The sequence below is a fragment of the Oncorhynchus tshawytscha genome, linkage group LG28 (genome assembly GCF_018296145.1).
Source record: "Oncorhynchus tshawytscha isolate Ot180627B linkage group LG28, Otsh_v2.0, whole genome shotgun sequence".
NCBI classification, from domain to species: domain Eukaryota; kingdom Metazoa; phylum Chordata; class Actinopteri; order Salmoniformes; family Salmonidae; genus Oncorhynchus; species Oncorhynchus tshawytscha.
This window is the reverse complement of record NC_056456.1, coordinates 41,936,011-41,957,439: the sequence shown is the minus strand read 5'-3', so window position 1 is coordinate 41,957,439 and position 21,429 is coordinate 41,936,011. Positions and strand designations below refer to the sequence as shown.

The 21,429-nt window shown below is 44.5% G+C and overlaps 1 pseudogene; it reads left to right on the top strand.

Moving 5' to 3' along the window:
* LOC112240723 overlaps positions 1 to 21,429 on the top strand; it is a 58,028-nt pseudogene that overhangs the window by 32,675 nt on the left and 3,924 nt on the right.

The following is a 21,429-nucleotide window of genomic DNA, read 5'->3' as shown; positions in this document are numbered from 1 at the left end:
GCTCAGCCTCTTGGCGCTTCTGTTGATAGATGTAACTGTTGCTGTGAAGAACATCCATGCGCTCATGCTCGATACCGTTATCTCGCACCTGGCTCCTGTTATCTAACAAAAGACCGCTTGTTCTGCTCTCATTGAACAGTTCCTGTCTTCATGCTACTCTGTATTTTTCCATCATGAGAAAGGCCCATGGCCCTGATACTGTTAACAATGTTTCAACTCAGCTATGTTGCATAACACATACATACATCCACACAAGCCAACAGCAGATAATATTCAATCACATATATGGTAATGGCTATAATGTAAAACACAGAATCCAACACTAGGCTCTAATAGCATCAGGCAACATTTGCACAAAAATATGAAAAGCAATCAAATTAAATAATTTACCTTTGAAGAACTTCGGATGTTTTCACTCAGGAGACTCCCAGGTAGATAGCAAATGTTCCTTTTTTCCCAAAATATTATTTTTGTAGGCGAATTAGCTCCCGTTTGTTCGTCAGGTTTGGCTGAGAAATCGACCGGAAAATGCAGTCACTACAACGCCAAACTTTCTTCCAAATTAGCTCCATAATATGACAGAAACATGGCAAACGTTGTTTAGAATCAATCCTCAAGGTGTTTTTAACATATCTATTCGATAATATATCCGTCGAGACAATTGGTTTCTCATAAGAAGCGATAGGAAAAATGTCTACCTCAGTACTTTATGCAAGATTTTCTGCGGGAGACATCATGTGACCACTTGCTAAATGTGGTCCCTTACGTCTATTCTTCAACATAAGTGCGTGAAAAGACGTCACAATGCTGTAGTCACCTTGGGGAATACGTAGAAAACGTAAGCTCATTCGTAGCTCATTCACAGCCATATAAGGAGTCATTGGCATGAGGCGGTTTCACTTCCTGATTGGATTTTTATCTGGGTTTCGCTTGTAACATCAGTTCTGTTGCACTCACAGACAATATCACAGACAATATCTTTGCAGTTTTGGAAACGTCAGAGTGTTTTCTATCCAAAGCTGTCAATTATATGCATAGTCGAGCATCTTTTCGTGACAAAATATCTTGTTTAAAACGGGAACGTTTTTTTATCCAAAAATGAAAATACTGCCCCCTAGTTAGAAAAGGTTTTAACACTATAATTTGGATGAGAGCGTGTTGGCTGCGCTTTTTGTTCATGGTTGACGTAGCTACTTAGACATTAGCCAGTTGGCGTTCTCAACCAGTTCAAAGCATGTGAATGCACACCTCATTGCTCTGTTTAGAAGTTGTATTTCCGAACATTCCGGCATGACATGAACAAAGCATATTTTCTGTGTATTGTCCGTGTTCTTTATGTGTTCTATGTCTTGTGTGTTGCTGAGTTCTTGTGTTCTGAGTTCCATGTTTCGTGTGAGTATAACTGACTTATCAGTAATACATACAGTTCGTTCAGAAAGGATTCATACCCCTTGATTTATTCCACATTTTGTTGTTACAGCCTGAATTCAAAATGGATTAAATAGTATTTCTCTCTCACAAGTCAACACACAATACCCCATAATGACAAAGTACAAACTTGTTTTTAGAAATGTTTACACATTTATTGAAAATGAAATACAGACATATCTAATTTACATAAGTATTCCCACCTCTGAGTGAATACATGTTAGAATCACCCTTGGCAGCGATTACAGCTGTGAGTCTTTCTGGGTGAGTCTCTAAGAGCTTTCCACACCTGGATTCTGCAACATTTGCCCATGTAACGGATGTGAAATGGCTAGCTAGTTAGCGGTGGTGCGCTAAATAGCGTTTCAATCGGTGACGTCACTTGCTCTGAGACCTTGAAGTAGTAGTTCCCCTTGCTCTGCAAGGGCCGCGGCTTTTGTGGAGCGATGGGTAACGATGCTTTGTGGGTGACTGTTGTTGATGTGTGCAGAGGGTCCCTGGTTCGCGCCCGGGTATGGGCGATGGGACGGTCTAAAGTTATACTGTTACACCCATTATTCTTTAAAACATTATTCAAGCTCTGTCAAATTGGTTGTTGGTCATTGCTAGACAACCATTTTCAGCTCTTGCCATAGATTTTCAAGTAGATTTAAGTCCAAACTTTAATATCGGCCACTCAGGAACATTCGCTGTCTTCTTGGTAAGCAACTCCAGTGTAGATTTGGCCTTGTGTTTTAGGTTATTGTTCTGCTGAAAGGTGAATTCATCTCCTAGTGTCAGGTGGAAAGCAGACTGAACCAGGTTGTCCTCTAGGATTTTGCTTGTGCTACGCTCCATTCCATTTAATTTTATCCTGAAAACCTCCCCAATCCTTAACGATGACAAGCATACCCATAACATGATGCAGCCACCACTATGATTGAAAATATGAAGAGTGGTACTCAGTAATGTGTTGTATTGGATTTTCCCCAAACATAACACTTTGTATTCAGGACAAAAAGTTAAATGCTTTGCCATTTTCTTTGCCATTTTCTTTTGCCAAATTACTTTAGTGCCTTGTTGCCTTATTTTCTGTTCAGTACAGGTTTCCTTCTTTTCACTCTATCATTCAGGTTAGTATTGTGATTGTTGATCCATCCTAAGTTTTCTCCTATCACAGCCATTACACTGGTTTAATGTCACCCTTGACCTCATGGGAACTCCCTGACTGGTTTTCTTCCCCTCCAGCATCTTAATTACGGACGCCTGCATCTTTGTAGTGACTTTTTTTGCCCGCTTTGAGGACAATACAGTGCCACTGACACGGCCTGCAACGAAAACATGCGGTCTCTCCTTCACTACAGCTGAAGTGAGTAAGACATTTAAACGTGTTAACCCTCGCAAGGCTGCAGGCCCAGATGGCATCCCCAGCCGCTCCCTCAGAGCATGCGCAGACCAGCTGGCCGGTGTGTTTACGGACATATTCAATCAATCCCTATACCAGTCTGCTGTTCCCACATGCTTCAAGAGGGCCACCATTGTTCCTGTTCCCAAGAAAGGTAAGGTAACTGAGCTAAACGACTACCGCCCCATAGCACTCACATTCATCATCATGAAGTGCTTTGAGAGACTAGTCAAGGACCATATCACCTCCACCCTACCTGACACCCTAGACCCACTCCAATTTGCTTACCGCCCAAATAGGTCCACAGACGATGCAATCTCAACCACACTGCACACTGCCCTAACCCACCTGGACAAGAGGAATACCTATGTGAGAATGCTGTTCATAGACTACAGCTCGGCATTCAACACCATAGTACCCTCCAAGCTCGTCATCAAGCTCGAGACCCTGGGTCTCGACCCCGCCCTGTGCAACTGGGTACTGGACTTCCTGACGGGCCGCCCCCAGGTGGTGAGGGTAGGCAACAACATCTCCTCCCCGCTGATCCTCAACACTGGGGCCCCACAAGGGTGCGTTCTGAGCCCTCTCCTGTACTCCCTGTTCACCCACGACTGCGTGGCCACGCACGCCTCCAACTCAATCATCAAGTTTGCGGACGACACAACAGTGGTAGGCTTGATTACCAACAACGACGAGACGGCCTACAGGGAGGAGGTGAGGGCCCTCGGAGTGTGGTGTCAGGAAAATAACCTCACACTCAACGTCAACAAAACTAAGGAGATGATTGTGGACTTCAGGAAACAGCAGAGGGAACACCCCCATCCACATCGATGGAACAGTAGTGGAGAGGGTAGCAAGTTTTAAGTTCTTCGGCATACACATCACAGACAAACTGAATTGGTCCACTCACACAGACAGCATCGTGAGGAAGGCGCAGCAGCGCCTCTTCAACCTCAGGAGGCTGAAGAAATTCGGCTTGTCACCAAAAGCACTCACAAACTTCTACAGATGCACAATCGAGAGCATCCTGGCGGGCTGTATCACCGCCTGGTATGGCAACTGCACCGCCCTCAACCGTAAGGCTCTCCAGAGGGTAGTGAGGTCTGCACAACGCATCACCGGGGGCAAACTACCTGCCCTCCAGGACACCTACACCACCCGATGCTACAGGAAGGCCATAAAGATCATCAAGGACATCAACCACCCGAGCCACTGCCTGTTCACCCCGCTGTCATCCAGAAGGCGAGGTCAGTACAGGTGCATCAAAGCTGGGACCGAGAGACTAAAAAACAGCTTCTATCTCAAGGCCATCAGACTGTTAAACAGCCACCACTAACATTGAGTGGCTACTGCCAACACACTGTCAATGACACTGACTCTACTCCAGCCACTTTAATAATGGGAATTGATGGGAAATGATGTAAATATATCACTAGCCACTTTAAACAATGCTACCTTATATAATGTTACTTACCCTACATTATTCATCTCATATGCATACGTAGATACTGTACTCTATATCATCGACTGCATCCTTATGTAATACATGTATCACTAGCCACTTTAACTATGCCACTTGGTTTACATACTCATCTCATATGTATATACTGTACTCGATATCATCTACTGCATCTTGCCTATGCTGCTCTGTACCATCACTCATTCATATATCCTTATGTACATATTCTTTATCCCCTTACACTGTGTATAAGACAGTAGTTTTGGAATTGTTAGTTAGATTACTTGTTGGATTATTACTGCATTGTCGGAACTGGAAGCACAAGCATTTCGCTACACTCGCATTAACATCTGCTAACCATGTGTATGTGACAAAATAAAATTTGATTTGATTTGATTTGGGTGTATACCATCCAAAGTGTAATTAATAACTTCACCATGCTCAAAGGGATATTCTATATCTTATGTTTTGTGTTCTGAGTTCTTGAATCCTTGTGTTCTTAGTTATTGTGTCCTGTGTTCTGAGTTCTTGAATCCTTGTGTTCTGAGTGATTGTGTCCTGTGTTCTGTCCAGGTGGATGGACGGTTCCCCAGTAGTATTCCAGAGATGGGACAACAACCAGCCGGACTTCAAGAACAACGATGAGAACTGTGTTGTCATGTCCAGCTCCATGGGTGAAGCTAAAGATGAGGCCCAAAAATGTTCCTCTCTTATAAGAACTTCCATTGAGTTATTTTCATTCTGAATCTTGGGGCTGGTTACCACATAACTCATTGGCATGATTAGGTCTACTATAACTGTGTGTCTGAGTGTTCAGATTTCTGGCATGACTATAACTGTGTCTTCAGGTTTCTGGCATGACTATAACTGTGTCTTCAGGTTTCTGGCATGACTATAACTGTGTCTTCAGGTTTCTGGATTGACTATAACTGTGTCTCCAGGTTTCTGTCATGACTATAACTATGTGTCTGTGTCTTCAGGTTTCTGGCATGACTATAACTATGTGTCTTCAGGTTTCTGGCATGACTATAACTATGTGTCTGTGTCTCCAGGTTTCTGGCATGACTATAACTATGTGTCTCCAGGTTTCTGGCATGACTATAACTATGTGTCTGTGTCTTCAGGTTTCTGGCATGACTATAACTGTGGCACTGAAATGAGGTCCATCTGTGAGAGGAGTGGTTCCCCCCCAGTGAACAGCACCGTGCCCCCTACTGCCCCCCACAGGAGGCTGCCCCCCGGAATGGGTCCGCTACCAGTCTAAGGTCAGTAAGAGGAGAGAATGGATCCTAAGGTCAGAGATCAAAGGTTACACAGGAAGAGTGTTAAAATAATGATTATGTAATAATAATATGTTGAATGTCTTTCACATGAAAACAGACGATACAGTTTTACAACAGGCTTTGAGAATGGAAGTCTAACTCAAAGTGTTTGCCTATAATCAATCAACTTGAATCAACTTGATTTATTGCTTATTGATTTGATTGTAGTGCTACAAATTGATTGGATACCGGGTGCCTTGTACCTGGCTCGAGGCCAGATCGTACTGCCAATCCATGGGAGCTAACCTGGCGTCCATCGCCAGTAGGCGGGAGCAAGGTGAGATTATTTTAACCTGTAAATGACCCCTCGTCTGTGGCGGTCTAAGACCGTCCCTCTGGAGTACATATAAGACCATAGCTCTTTCTCCTACCTATCACCTCTATTGATCCTAAAACATACAACATACTTTAAAAACAAATCAGTGGTGGAAGAAGTACCCTATTTTTATACGTGAGTAAAAGTAAAGATGCGTTAATAGAAAATGACTCAAGTAAAATTCAAAGTCACCCAGTAAAATACTACTTGAGTAAAAGTCCAACCTGTTCTATCCTGACCAACACTCTCTCCTGTGGGTTGTAGCAATAGATGGATTGAGGGATTCCACCAATTTAAAGTAGTCAACTGGGTGGGGATTTCTATGGGTTTAGAGAAATCAGCCAATTGGAGCATTGTCTTCATCAAATTTGGTTACCTATGGTTTGTCAATGAAGAAGAAAATGTACCACTTTAAAATGGAGATAACCCTTCATTGCGCTGCCCATAGAGACAGAGGACTCATCATGGATATAACCCATTTTATCTTTGACATTGCCATTGTTATTAGACATTGCCATCATCCACCGTTTTTAAGTAGTCAACTGGGTGGGGAGTCCTATGGGTTGCAGCCTCAATGGAGCTGCCCATGCTGTCACAGATGCTATAATGGAACAGATATAAGGATGAGTCCTCAATCTATCTCTATGGAGCTACCCATGCTGTCACAGATGCTATAATGGAACAGATATAAGGATGAGTCCTCTATCTATCTCTCTGGAGCTACCCATGCTGTCACAGACTCTATAATGACACAGATATAAAGATGAGTCATCAATCTATCTCTATGGAGCTACCCATGCTGTCACAGACTCTATAATGACACAGATATAAAGATGAGTCCTCTTTCTATCTCTATGTTTGCAGTGTTTCTGACGACCCAGATGACTTCTGGTGTTACTGACCTGTGGATTGGACTGAGTAACTTAAACCGGGACGCGTTTGTCTGGACCGATGGCCAGGCAGTCAAATACTTAAACTTGGATTTCATTAAGGTACGCATGTACACATATTTACCTCAGCAATGAGGGCCGAGGGTTGTTTTCCATGGCCAATATACCACAGCTGGTCGTAGACATGACGGCCAAGCAGACATTTAAACATAAACAAAACATAAGACATCATCAATGTTCCCGCCTAAACTGCAGAGAAGCACGAGATTGACCTTCACTCACCTTTCTCTAGTTTTCCCCTTCAGTTAACAATGTTAAGCTCTACTGTGGGAATTGGGATCGAATCAACACAATGTTAGACCATTTTTATGTAACATACCGACACAAAACTAACTGTGCAAGACTTAGTATGCAAACTAACTGTGCAAGACTTAGTATGCAAACTAACTGTGCAAGAGACTTTCTTGTAGGCAGAGCACATTGGAGTAGGATTTTATTGACAGGCAGGACTCAGTCTGTACTCTACACAGACCGGTGCCCCAATTACCAATCAGAGCTGCAGTAGGCCTATATGCAAATAGCCATTGCCATATATGGATCTGTGCCGTTCACTGTGTTCAGGCTACAGTACGAGCGGTCAGGAGTAGATGATCTTGTTCTGAGATCAAAGTGAGAGCTACATGTAGCCACCTGTGTATGTTTTGCTAGTTAGCTAGTTATTAGCCCAGTTATAGTTACTTTCTAGTCAACAATTTTAAGAAGTATCTCTCTATACTTTCCACCTGGCTACCCCTACCCCGGCCAACAGCACAGCACCTCCTAAAGCAAATTGCCCCCCCCCACCGCTTCTCCTTCATCCAGACAGCTGATGTTCTGAAAGAGCTGCCAAATTTGGACCCCTACAGATCAGCTGGGTTGGAAAATCTGGACCCTGAATCTTCCTCAAATTATCCGTCGCCATTTTTGCAACCCCTATTACTGTCTGTTCAACCATTTTCAATTCCAATGATAAACAATCAATAGGTTTGACCAGTGGGTTTAATAATAATTAGACTCATGCAAAAGGCCAGTACAGTTTATTCACGAGAACGTTCTGAAGTCCACAATACAAACCGTCTTTATGACACACACGCAAACAAGTTCAAATGATAGAACATCTATTTCCATGTTAAATGTTATGGGATGCATTTTCTCCATTGTTTTTAATGGTAGGCAACTCTGGTAGACCTACATTATGATCAAATAGCCACAGTGGCCTAGTCGTCCACTGTTAAAACTATAACTTACAGCAAGTACAGCCTCAGTATTCACAGTAAAACTGTAACTTAAAGCAGGTACAGCGTCAGTTTTCACAGTAAAACTGTAACTTAAAGCAGGTACAGCGTCAGTTTTCACAGTAAAACTATAACTTACAGCAAGTACAGCCTCAGTATTCACAGTAAAACTGTAACTTAAAGCAGGTACTGCCTCAGTTTTCACAGTAAAACTGTAACTTAAAGCAGGTACAGCGTCAGTTTTCACAGTAAAACTATAACTTACAGCAAGTACAGCCTCAGTGTTCACAGTAAATGTGCGCTGGAAGTAGCACAGAATTTTCACAACTTTCAAGTTTGGGCTCAGCAGACCTTAAATTTGCTCAGTGGTGAAAATTGAGGTAACATTTGACATAATATACACATACATTACAGCCTGGAACACTGTGTGGCACACTGGACATGATGTGTTAGTTTACTTTGAGTTTCATTTGCTAATTTTATCCCTAAACCAATAATGTTTCTTAATTAATACCCCTAATATGTAATATTTTGTTTCTTAATTGTCGCAGATGTTCCCATCGCGATGGCATTACCATAGTCAGGTAAAGTCCCTTCAAACTTTAAGTAAACACAGACATACACACACAGGACCTAGTGAACGTCTACACACGCTTTGCAAAGTCTTCACATTTTGCTGCCTAAAAGGTAAGTAATTAATTATGTTTTTGCCTACATATCTACACAAACCAAGTAGGCAAAAACATATAATTAATGACTTACCTTTTAGGCAGCAAAATTCAAAGTGAAAGAAAGTTGGAGAATAATAATAATAATAATAATAATAAATAAAACATTTTAAAAAGATTGTGTTGCATTGATTGTATATGTCTTCACACCCCAGAGTTCATACTTGGTGGAAACACCCCAGAGGTCATACTTGGTGGAAACACCCCAGAGGTCATACTGGTTGGAAACACCCCAGAGTTCATACTGGTTGGAAACACCCCAGAGTTCATACTGGTTGGAAACACCCCAGAGTTCATACTGGTTGGAAACACCCCAGAGATCATACTGGTTGGAAACACCCCAGAGTTCATACTGGCTGGAAACACCCCAGAGGTCATACTTGGTGGAAACACCCCAGAGGTCATACTTGGTGGAAACACCCCAGAGGTCATACTTGGTGGAAACACCCCAGAGGTCATACTTGGTGGAAACACCCCAGAGGTCATACTTGGTGGAAACACCCCAGAGGTCATACTTGGTGGAAACACCCCAGAGATCATACTTGGTGGAAACACCCCAGAGGTCATGCTTGGTGGAAACACCCCAGAGTTCATACTTGGTCGATGCCTCTTTGGGGAAGGTGTCAGGATCAAAAGACATGCCATGAGCAGAGCCCAGGTAAAAAAGAAAAGGAAAGCTTACCTCTGTCTTCTGGAAACTCTGGGACTATCCCAGGGACAAGAAACTCTGGGACTATCCCAGGGACAAGAAACTCTGGGACTATCCTAGGGACAAGAAACCCTGGGACTATCCAGGGACAAGATACCCTGGGACTATCCCAGGGACGAGAAAGGCTGGGACTATCCCAGGGACAAGAAACCCTGGGACTATCCAGGGACAAGAAACCCTGGGACTATCCAGGGACAAGAAACCCTGGGGCTATCCAGGGACAAGATACCCTGGGACTATCCAGGGACAATAAACCCTGGGACTATCCAGGTACAAGAAACCCTGGGACTATCCAGGGACAAGAAACCCTGGGACTATCCAGGGACAAGAAACCCTGGGACTATCCAGAGACAAGAAACCCTGGAACTATCCAGGGACAAGAAACCCTGGGACTATCCAGGGACAAGAAACCCTGGGACTATCCCAGGGACAAGATACTCTGGGACTATCCCAGGGACAAGAAACCCTGGGACTATCCCAGGGACAAGAAACCCTGGGACTATCCCAGGGACAAGAAAGGCTGGGACTATCCAGGGACAAGAAACCCTGGGACTATCCAGGGACAAGAAACCCTGGGACTATCCAGGGACAAGATACCCTGGGACTATCCCAGGGACAAGATACCCTGGGACTATCCCAGGGACAAGATACCCTGGGACTATCCCAGGGACAAGAAACCCTGGGACTATCCCAGGGAGAAGAAACCCTGGGACTATCCAGGGACAAGAAACCCTGGGACTATCCCAGGGACAAGAAACCCTGGGACTATCCCAGGGACAAGAAACCCTGGGACTATCCCAGGGACAAGAAAGGCTGGGACTATCCCAGGGACAAGAAAGGCTGGGACTATCCCAGGGACAAGAAACTCTGGGACTATCCAGGGACAAGAAACTCTGGGACTATCCAGAGACAAGTTACCCTGGGACTATCCCAGGGACAAGTTACCCTGGGACTATCCCAGGGACAAGAAACCCTGGGACTATCCCAGGGACAAGAAACCCTGGGACTATCCCAGGGACAAGAAACCCTGGGACTATCCAGGGACAAGAAACTCTGGGACTATCCCAGGGACAAGAAACTCTGGGACTATCCCAGGGACAAGAAACCCTGGGACTATCCAGGGACAAGAAACCCTGGGACTATCCCAGGGACAAGAAACCCTGGGACTATCCCAGGGACAAGAAACCCTGGGACTATCCCAGGGACAAGAAACCCTGGGACTATCCCAGGGACAAGAAACCCTGGGACTATCTAGGAACAAGAAACCCTGGGACTTTCCCAGGGACAAGTATCCCTGGGACTTTCCCAGGGACAAGAAACCCTGGGACTTTCCCAGGGACACTTTCCCAGGGACAAGTATCCCTGGGACTTTCCCAGGGACAAGAAACCCTGGGACTTTCCCAGGGACAAGTATTCCTGGGACTATCTAGGAACAAGAAACCCTGGGACAAGAAACCCTGGGACTTTCCCAGGGACAAGAAACCCTGGGACTATCCAGGGACAAGAAAGCCTATTTACACACATTTGAATGCCAAAGACACACCAGAATGGCTTTCCAATAGGTGTTTAGTGCTCCTGAATGGTACAGTCTCAGTCCTGACTTTAATCTGCTTAAAAAACAGAAACAAAGTTTGAATATTGCTTCTCCATCAAAGATTTCCAACCAAATTTGGATAAACAGGTTCATGTCAAGCCCTGCATGCGTTTTTCATAAGTCTCATGGAATGTATGCCTATATTGAACACCACACATTGGCTGCTACTGTAGACTGAATGATAGAACAGCTATTTCCATGTTAAAATGTTATGAGATGCATTTTCTCCATTGTTTTTGATGGTAGGCCTGTCTGGTAGGCCTACATTATGATAAAATAGTCACATTAGCCTACTTGTCCACTGTTAAAACTGTAACTTAAAGCAGGTACTGCCTCAGTTTTCACAGTAAAACTGTAACTTAAAGCAGGTACAGCCTCAGTGTTCACATTAAACGTGCGCTGGACGTTGCACAGAATTTTCACAACTTTCAAGTTTGGGCTCAGCAGACCTTAAATTTGCTCAGTGGTGAAAACTGAGGTAACATTTGACATAATATACACATACATTACAGCCTGGAACACTGTGTGGCACACTGGACATGATGTGTTAGTTTACTTTGAGTTTCATTTGCTAATTTTATCCCTAAACCAATAATGTTTTTGAATAAATACCCCTAATATGTAATATTTTGTTTCTTAATTGTAGAGACTGTCGCAGATGTTCCCATCGCGATGGCATCACCATAGTCAGGTAAAGTCCCTTCAAACTTTAAGTAAACACAGACATACACACACAGGACCTAGTGAACGTCTACACACGCTTTGCAAAGTCTTCACATTTTGCTGCCTTAAAATGAAGTAAAAAAGGAATTAAGTTATGTTTTTTTTCTGACAGATCTACACAAACCTATTCCACATATTCAAAGTGAAAGAATTTATTGATTGTGTATGTCTTCACACCCCAGAGGTCATACTGGTTGGAAACACCCGAGGTCATACTGGTTGGAAACACCCGAGTTCACACTGGTTGGAAACACCCCAGAGGTCATACTTGGTGGAAACACCCCAGAGTTCATACTTGGTGGAAACACCCCAGAGTTCATACTGGTTGGAAACACCCCAGAGGTCATACTGGTTGGAAACACCCCAGAGTTCATACTGGCTGGAAACACCCCAGAGATCATACTGGCTGGAAACACCCCAGAGTTCATACTGGCTGGAAACACCCCAGAGGTCATACTGGTTGGAAACACCCCAGAGTTCATACTGGTTGGAAACACCCCAGAGGTCATACTTGGTGGAAACACCCCAGAGTTCATACTGGTTGGAAACACCCCAGAGTTCATACTTGGTGGAAACACCCCAGAGGTCATGCTGGTTGGAAACACCCCAGAGTTCATACTGGCTGGAAACACCCCAGAGTTCATACTGGCTGGAAACACCCCAGAGTTCATACTGGTTGGAAACACCCCAGAGTTCATACTGGTTGGAAACACCCCAGAGGTCATACTTGGTGGAAACACCCCAGAGTTCATACTTGGTCGATGCCTCTTTGGGGAAGGTGTCAGGATCAAAAGACATGCCATGAGCAGAGCCCAGGTAGAAAAGAAAAGGAAAGCTTACCTCTGTCTTCTGAAAACTCTGGGACTATCCCAGGGACAAGAAACTCTGGGACTATCCCAGGGACAAGAAAGGCTGGGACTATCCCAGGGACAAGAAAGGCTGGGACTATCCCAGGGACAAGAAAGGCTGGGACTATCCCAGGGACAAGAAACCCTGGGACTATCCAGGGACAAGAAACCCTGGGACTATCCAGGGACAAGAAACTCTGGGACTATCCAGGGACAAGATACCCCGGGACTATCCCAGGGACAAGAAACCCTGGGACTATCCAGGGACAAGATACCCTGGGACTATCCCAGGGACAAGAAAGGCTGGGACTATCCCAGGGACAAGAAACCCTGGGACTATCCAGGGACAAGAAACCCTGGGACTATCCCAGGGACAAGAAACCCTGGGACTATCCAGGGACAAGAAAGGCTGGGACTATCCCAGGGACAAGAAAGGCTGGGACTATCCCAGGGACAAAAAAGCCTAGCCCTGGGACTATCACAGGAACAATAAATGATTGAACTATCCCAGGGACAAGAAAGGCTGGGACTATCCCAGGGACAAAAAAGGCTGGGACTATCCCAGGGACAAGAAAGGCTGGGACTATCCCAGGGACAAGAAAGCCTGGGACTATCCCAGGGACAAGAAAGCCTAGCCCTGGGACTATCACAGGAACAAGAAAGGCTGGGACTATCCCAGGGACAAGAAAGCCTAGCCCTGGGACTATCCCAGGGACAAGAAAGGCTGGGACTATCCTAGGAAGAAGAAATCCTAATTACACACATGTGAATGCCAAAGACACACCAGAATGGCTTTCCAATAGGTGTTGAGTGAATGGCCCAGTCTGAGTTCTGACTTTAATCTGCTTAAAAAACAGAAACAAAGTTTGAATATTGCTGTCCATCAAAGATTTCCAACCAAATGTACTGTGCTTGAACATTTTTGACAAAAACAATTAGATGTAATTTTAAGGCAGCAAAATGTGAAGACTGTGCAAGGGGTATACTTTCACTAGCTAAACATTTTGTCTACACACCGACAGGCCTACTGTACATATGTTTAAATACATATTATACTGAAACACATTGACTAAATCCCCATCGTTTACATATTATACTGAAACACATTGACTAAATCCCCATCGTTTACATATTATACTGAAACACATTGACTAAATCCCCATCGTTTACATATTATACTGAAACACATTGACTAAATCCCCATCGTTTACATATTATACTGAAACACATTGACTAAATCCCTATCGTTTACATATTATACTGAAACACATTGACTAAATCCCCATCGTTTACATATTATACTGAAACACATTGACTAAATCCCTATCGTTTACACATTATACTGAAACACATTGACTAAATCCCTATCGTTTACACATTATACTGAAACACATTGACTAAATCCCCATCGTTTACATATTATACTGAAACACATTGACTAAATCCCCATCGTTTACATATTATACTGAAACACATTGACTAAATCCCTATCGTTTACATATTATACTGAAACACATTGACTAAATCCCTATCGTTTATTCTAGAACAATTTCTTAATAAATACCACTAACGTATACCATTTTGTTTTCTAATTGTAGTTGTACATGGATATGCTTTCCTCTGAGGCTAGTCGGGTAAGATCCATTTAAACAAACTATCACCATTCAAAATGAGAATTACACACAATAAATTGGATATAATAACATATTAATAATGTATTATTTAAAGTGCTAGACTTACATTTTGCTCAAAGCTCTACTATATGAGGGAATTAAGTCTGTGACTGTGAATGTTGTCGATATTGATCATCTTTGTCGCACAGTGTATTGTGATGGCCAGTTCCTCCTCCATCTTGGGAAAATGGGAAATCAGGTCCTGCAACGACACACACGGCTTCATCTGTCAGCGTAAAGTTGGTGAGAAAAGACATTCTCCTCCTCCTCTTCTCTCTCTCCTTCTTTCTCTCTCCTACTCTTCATCCTCTTCTTCCTCCTCCTTTGTGTCTCCATCCTCAGCCCTGTGATTTGTAATGTGACTAAGTGTTGCTCTGCCCTCCTAGACTCAGGCATCCCAGTCCCGACACCGACAGTGTTACCTAGAGGCTGGGTGAAGCTGGCCAACGACTCCTACAAGGTGCTGCCCCAGAACAGGACATGGCCCGAAGCCCGGATGCAGTGTGAGGCTGAGGAGGGCCAGCTGGCTAGCACCCTGGATGAACTGTCAGCAGCCTACCTGGACCTGCAGGCTCTGAAGCTGCAGACACCACTGTGGATTGGACTCAATAGGAATGAGGTACAGAACTAGCTGTCTCTTCAGGTGCAACGGACTCCTCATCAGAACAGGCAGGTTATTGCTACTGTTGGATTCTGGGTGAAGCTTTGAACATTTCTATACTCGAGACATGATGGATCATAAGTAATACTATAGTATCTGAGGGGTGATAGAGACTGGTTGGTACATCAGTAATACTATAGTATCTGAGGGGTGATAGAGACTGGTTGGTACATCAGTAATACTATAGTATCTGAGGAGTGATAGAGACTGGTTGGTACATCAGTAATACTATAGTATCTGAGGAGTGATAGAGACTGGTTGGTACATCAGTAATACTATAGTATCTGAGGGGTGATAGAGACTGGTTGTTACATCAGTAATACTATAGTATCTGAGGGGTGACAGAGACTGGTTGGTACATCAGTAATACTATAGTATCTGAGGGGGGATAGAGACTGGTTGGGACATCAGTAATACTATAGTATCTGAGGGGTGATAGAGACTGGTTGTAGTAATACTATAGTATCTGAGGAGTGATAGAGACTGGTTGGTACATCAGTAATACTATAGTATCTGAGGGGAAAGGCTAGTGTACTGTAATATAACATGGTGTTCAGATTGCCAGGAAAGGCTAGTGTACTGTAATATAACATGGAGTTCAGATCGTCAGGGCAGTGCCAGCAGGAATCAAACCCATGAGAGTGACGTTGGGAGCGCCGTGCTCTACCAACTGACTTACAGCTGTAGTGGATTGTTTTTTCAGACGCAAGGCTACTTCAGGTGGATGGACGGCTGGCCCTTGAGCATGGACCGGTGGGCCAAAGACGAGCCCAGCAGAGACCGGCCCTGTGTCTACCTGGATGTGGAAGGCACATGGAAGACAGCCCTTTGTAACCACACCTACCCCAGTGTGTGTAAGCAGTCCCCAGGTAAGACAGTCACTGACCCCATTGTGTTAGTAGTCACCATGTGAGACAGTCACTGATCCCATTGTTTTAGTAGTCACCAGGTGAGACAGGTACCCACCCCAGTGTGTTAGTAGTGTCGTGGAAATTTCCTCTATTTACCAAATCATGGGAGCAAACCACAACACAAGTCAGAGTTAGTTATCAAAGTCCATCTTTAATTATATGAGCTCTATCACAACTCTGTGACTCTCAGATCAATTCAGTGTCTATCAATGAATTCTCTGAGAGCCCCTTCTACATTGCAACTGAGATCCTTTAATAGCAAAGAACACACCTAGTCAGACAGCATAGACATAATAAATCGTTCAGCTTTGTCTCCTTACTCAAACCCAGAACCATAAACCAATCCTCCATATCAACAGGCATATATCAAATTGTCATTTAGATACAACCAACTCTAAATACAACCAATCCTGGACAAGCTCACGGAGAGGAGAGTGAGGCTATAGGTTAAGATAAGAGGGAGCATGAGAATGATTCATATCAACAGGCATATATCAAATTGTCATTTAGATACAACCAACTCTAAATACATCCAATCCTGGACAAGCTCACGGAGAGGAGAGTGAGGCTATAGGTTAAGATAAGAGGGAGCATGAGAATGATTCATATCAACAGGCATATATCAAATTGTCATTTAGATACAACCCACTCTAAATACAACCAATCCTGGACAAGCTCACGGAGAGGAGAGTGAGGCTATAGGTTAAGATAAGAGGGAGCATGAGAATGATTCCAGACACTGCCATCCTCCTCTCCCCGATGGGAAAAGTAGGGAGTGACTGGCACACAGACACAGTGGAGCAAAAGATATGTTTACACATGATGACACCTTGACCTCTCCCCTCTCAGCGGCCCATGCAACTTAGTCTTGACATAGAACAGATAACTGCCAATGGCCACCACTATAGTACAACAAAATACATTCTTATGAGAAATAACTCATAAGCATATGATGAATATAAAACATCTTATCTATGTTACCCACCAATTCTGATTATTCCCCAACAGTAGTCACCAGGTGTGACAGTCTCCTACTCCAGTGAGTTAGTAGTCCCCAGGTGAGACAGTCTCCTACTCCAGTGAGTTAGTAGTCCACAGGTGTGACAGTCTCCTACTCCAGTGAGTTAGTAGTCCCCAGGTGAGACAGTCTCCTACCCCAGTGTGTTAGTAGTCCACAGGTGTGACAGTCTCCTACTCCAGTGAGTTAGTAGTCCCCAGGTGAGACAGTCTCCTATCCCAGTGTGTTAGTAGTCCCCAGATGAGACAGGTACCTAACCCACTGTGTTAGTAGTCACCAGGTGAGACAGGTACCTACCCCAGTGTGTTAGTAGTCACCAGGTGATACAGGTGCCTACCCCATTGTGTTAGTAGTCCCCAGGTGAGACAGGTACCTACCCCAGTGTGTGACTTGTCACCAGGTGAGAAAGGTTCCTACCCCAGTGTGTTAGTAGTCACCAGGTGAGACATTCTCCTACCCACTTGTGTTTTTAGTTCCCAGGTGCGACATTCACCTACCCCAGTCTGATAGCAGTCCCCAGGTGAGACAGGTACCTACCCCTGTGTGTTAGTAGTCACCAAGTGAGACAGGTACCTACCCCAGTGTGTTAGTAGTCACCAGGTGAGACATTCTCCTACCCCCTTGTGTTTTTAGATCCCAGGTGCGACACTCACCTACCCCAGTGTGCTAGTAGTCCCCAGGTGAGACAGTCACCTTCCCCAGTGTGTTAGTAGTCCCAAGTGAGACAGGTACCTACCCCAGTGTGTTAGTAGTCACCAGGTGAGACAGGTACCTACCCCAGTGTGTTAGTAGTCACCAGGTGAGACAGGTGCCTACCCCAGTGTGTTTGTAGTCCCCAGGTGAGACAGTCACCTACCCCAGTGTGTTAGTAGTCACCAGGTGAGACAGTCACTTACCCCAGTGTGTTGGTAGTCCCCAGGTGTAACAGGTGCCTACCCCAGTGTGTTGGTAGTCCCCAGGTGTAACAGGTGCCTACCCCAGTGTGTTAGTAGTCACCAGGTGAGACAGGTACCTACCCCGGTGTGTTAGTAGTCGCCCAGGTGAGACAGTCACCTACCCCAGTGTGTGAAAGCAGCAGACTGGGAAGGATCCTATTGGTTGGTCCTTATGCTGCTCCGTAAAACCATTGGCTAGTGTCTCCCAGAGAGGATATCCTATTGGTTGATCCCTGTGCAGTGCTGTAATCCTTTTGGTTTGTTCCCCCCACAGCCGTCCCGCCCACGGCCCCACCCCAGTACACCGGGGAATGTATCCAGGAGGAGCAGGAGGAGATCAGTGGTAGCAACAGCCCCTGGTTCTGGTTGCCTTTCAGAGGGCACTGCTACAGCTTCGTCATTAACCACATAGAGTGGGCCGACGCCTCCACCAGCTGTACACGTAAAGGTAGGAGGAGTCTCAAAACCAAGGGTGTGTCAAAAAATGCCGACCTATTGAATACTCGTGATTTCTGATAAGTTGACTTGTCAGGAGAGAGAGGAGATTTGATGTAACACATTCAGAACTCTTCAGGGTACATGTGTTCATATACAATATGCCACATTTGATAGCAAGTTTAATCTTAGATACAAGGGCATAGTACTTAGTGGCCACTACACTATTCCCTACAATATGCCAGGCGGGGTGCCGTTATAAAATGGTGCATTTTTGGACAGGGCCCATCTCCCATTCTCTCCCATTCTCCTCCAAGTCTGGACTGGTTGACTGAATTGTTGGAAGAAAGGTGGCACCCAGACTGATACACCTATCTAATGCTTTAGTACCCAGACTGATACACCTATCTAATGCTTTAGGACACAGACTGATACACCCATCTAATGCTTTAGTACCCAGACTGATACACCTATCTAATGCTTTAGTACCCAGACTGATACACCTATCTAATGCTTTAGTACCCAGACTGATACACCTATCTAATGCTTTTACATCCTGGTTTGGAGTGAGATGGTGAACGCTTCAGGGAGAAAAGGAGAGAACTGGAATTGGGATCCAGTTTTCCATGAACTCTTTGGACAGAACAAACCGTAAAGAAAGTAAATGGAGAGGCGTTAACACCAATATTGTGTGTGAAGGGGCGTCTCTGGTGAGCATCGAGGATCCTGAAGAACTCCGCTTCATAAAGAGCAACCTGGAGTTTCTGAAAGACAGCTACTCCTCCTTCTGGATTGGCCTGTACAAAACACACCTAGGTAACTACCAATCCTTCTAGATAGACCTGTTCAAAACACACCTAGGTAACGACCAATCCTTCTGGATTGTCCTGTTCAAAACACACCTAGGTAACTACCAATCCTTCTAGATTGACCTTTTCAAAACACACCTAGAAACAATCCTTCTAGATAGTCCTGTTCAAAACACACCTAGGTAACTACATATCCTTCTAGATAGGCCTGTACAAAACACACCTAGGTAACTACCAATCCTTCTAGATAGGCCTGTACAAAACACACCTAGGTAACTACATATCCTTGTAGATAGGCCTTTACAACACACACCAAGAAAAAATCCTTCTAGATAGGCCTGTACAAAACACACCTAGGTAACTACCAATCCTTCTAGATAGGCCTGTTCAAAACACACCTAGGTAACTACCAATCCTTCTAGATAGGCCTGTACAAAACACAAAAACACCAAGGTAACTACCAATCCTTCTAGATAGGCCTGTACAAAACACACCTAGGTAACTACCAATCCTTCCAGGTAGGCCTGTACAAAACACACCTAGGTAACTACCAATCCTTCTAGGTAGGCCTTTACAAAACACACCTAGGTAACTACCAATCCTTCTAGGTAGGCCTGTTCAAAACACACCTAGGTAACTACCAATCCTTCTAGATAGGCCTGTTCAAAACACACCTAGGTAACTACCAATCCTTCTAGATAGGCCTGTTCAAAACACACCTAGGTAACTACCAATACTTCTGGATTGGCCTGTTCAAAACACACCTAGGTAACTACCAATTCTTCTAGATAGGCCTGTTCAAAACACACCTACACTTTTATAATAAAAGGGTTACCAATCCTTCTAGGTAGGCCTGTACTGTCACCATGGTAGAACTCTGGTAACAGCCTAGGTAACTACCAATCCTTCTGGATTAGGTTCTAGACAGAACCTTCTAGATTTTTGTAAGTCCTGCAGATAACTCAAAACATGACTAACAACAGACCCTGTTGCAGGTCAGTGGAATTGGCCTGTTCAAAACACACCTAGGTAAACACTGCTGTTCAAAACACATTACATTAACTGGGCAGAGGGACAGTCCCAGGAACTCTTCCTATATCTATGGATATATGCAGATCCTCTGATGGGACTTGGAGCACTGCCACCATGTGGGATGATAAACCATACATCTGCAAGAAGCCCAAAGGTGAGACAGACCATACATCTGTAGGAAAGACGAGGTTGAGACAGACCATACATCTGTAGGAAAGACTAGGGTGAGACTGACCATACATCTGTAGGAAAGACGAGGGTGAGACTGACCATACATCTGTAGGAAAGACGAGGGTGAGACAGACCATACAGCTGTAGGAAAGACGAGATTGAGACAGACCATACATCTGTAGGAAAGACTAGGTTGAGTAATTTCCTCACCATCTTAAATAAGCATGCCCCTTTCAAAAAATTTAGAACTAAGAACAGATATAGCCCTTGGTTCACTCCAGACCTGACTGCCATCGACCAGCACAAAAACATCCTGTGGCGAACTGCACTCGCATTGTATAGTCCCTGCGATATGCAACTTTTCAGGGAAGTCGGGAACCAATACATGCAGTCAGTCGGGAAAGCAAAGATTAGCTTTTCAAACAGAAATTTGCATCCTGTAGCTCTAACTCCAAAAGGTTTGGGACACTGTAAAGTCCATGGAGAATAAGAGCACCTCCTCCCAACTACCCACTGCACTGAGACTAGGCTAGGTAACACTGTCACCATCGATAAATCACGATAATCGAGAATTTAAATAACCATTTCTCACCGGCTGGCCTTGCTTTCCTCCTGGCTACCCCAACACCGGTCAACAGCTCCACACCCCCCGCGGCTACTTGCCCAATTAACCACTCTGTCGATTAACCACTCTGTCAATTAACAACTCGGTCAATTAACCAATCAGTCATATCAGTCAACCCATAGACATACTGTAATATTTATTCCTGTGATCCTGCAGAGTCTCTGAAGGCAGGTCAGAGGCGTGTGTATTCAGGCCTGGCAGTGGTGGTGGTATTGGCTACCATGTGTCTGATGGGCCTCACAGCCTTAATGCTCTACAAGAAGACCGGCCGTCCCCTGCCCTCCTTCCTTCCAAATCCAGATAGCACATGTTCTGAGAACTGCAAAACCTGGACCCCATACAAATCAGCTGGGCAAGACAATCTGGACCCTTTCTTTCTAAAATTATCCGCCGCCATTGTTGCAACCCCTATTACCAGTCTGTTCAAACTTTCTTTCGTATCATCCGAGATCCCTAATGATTGGAAAGCTGCCGCGGTCATCCC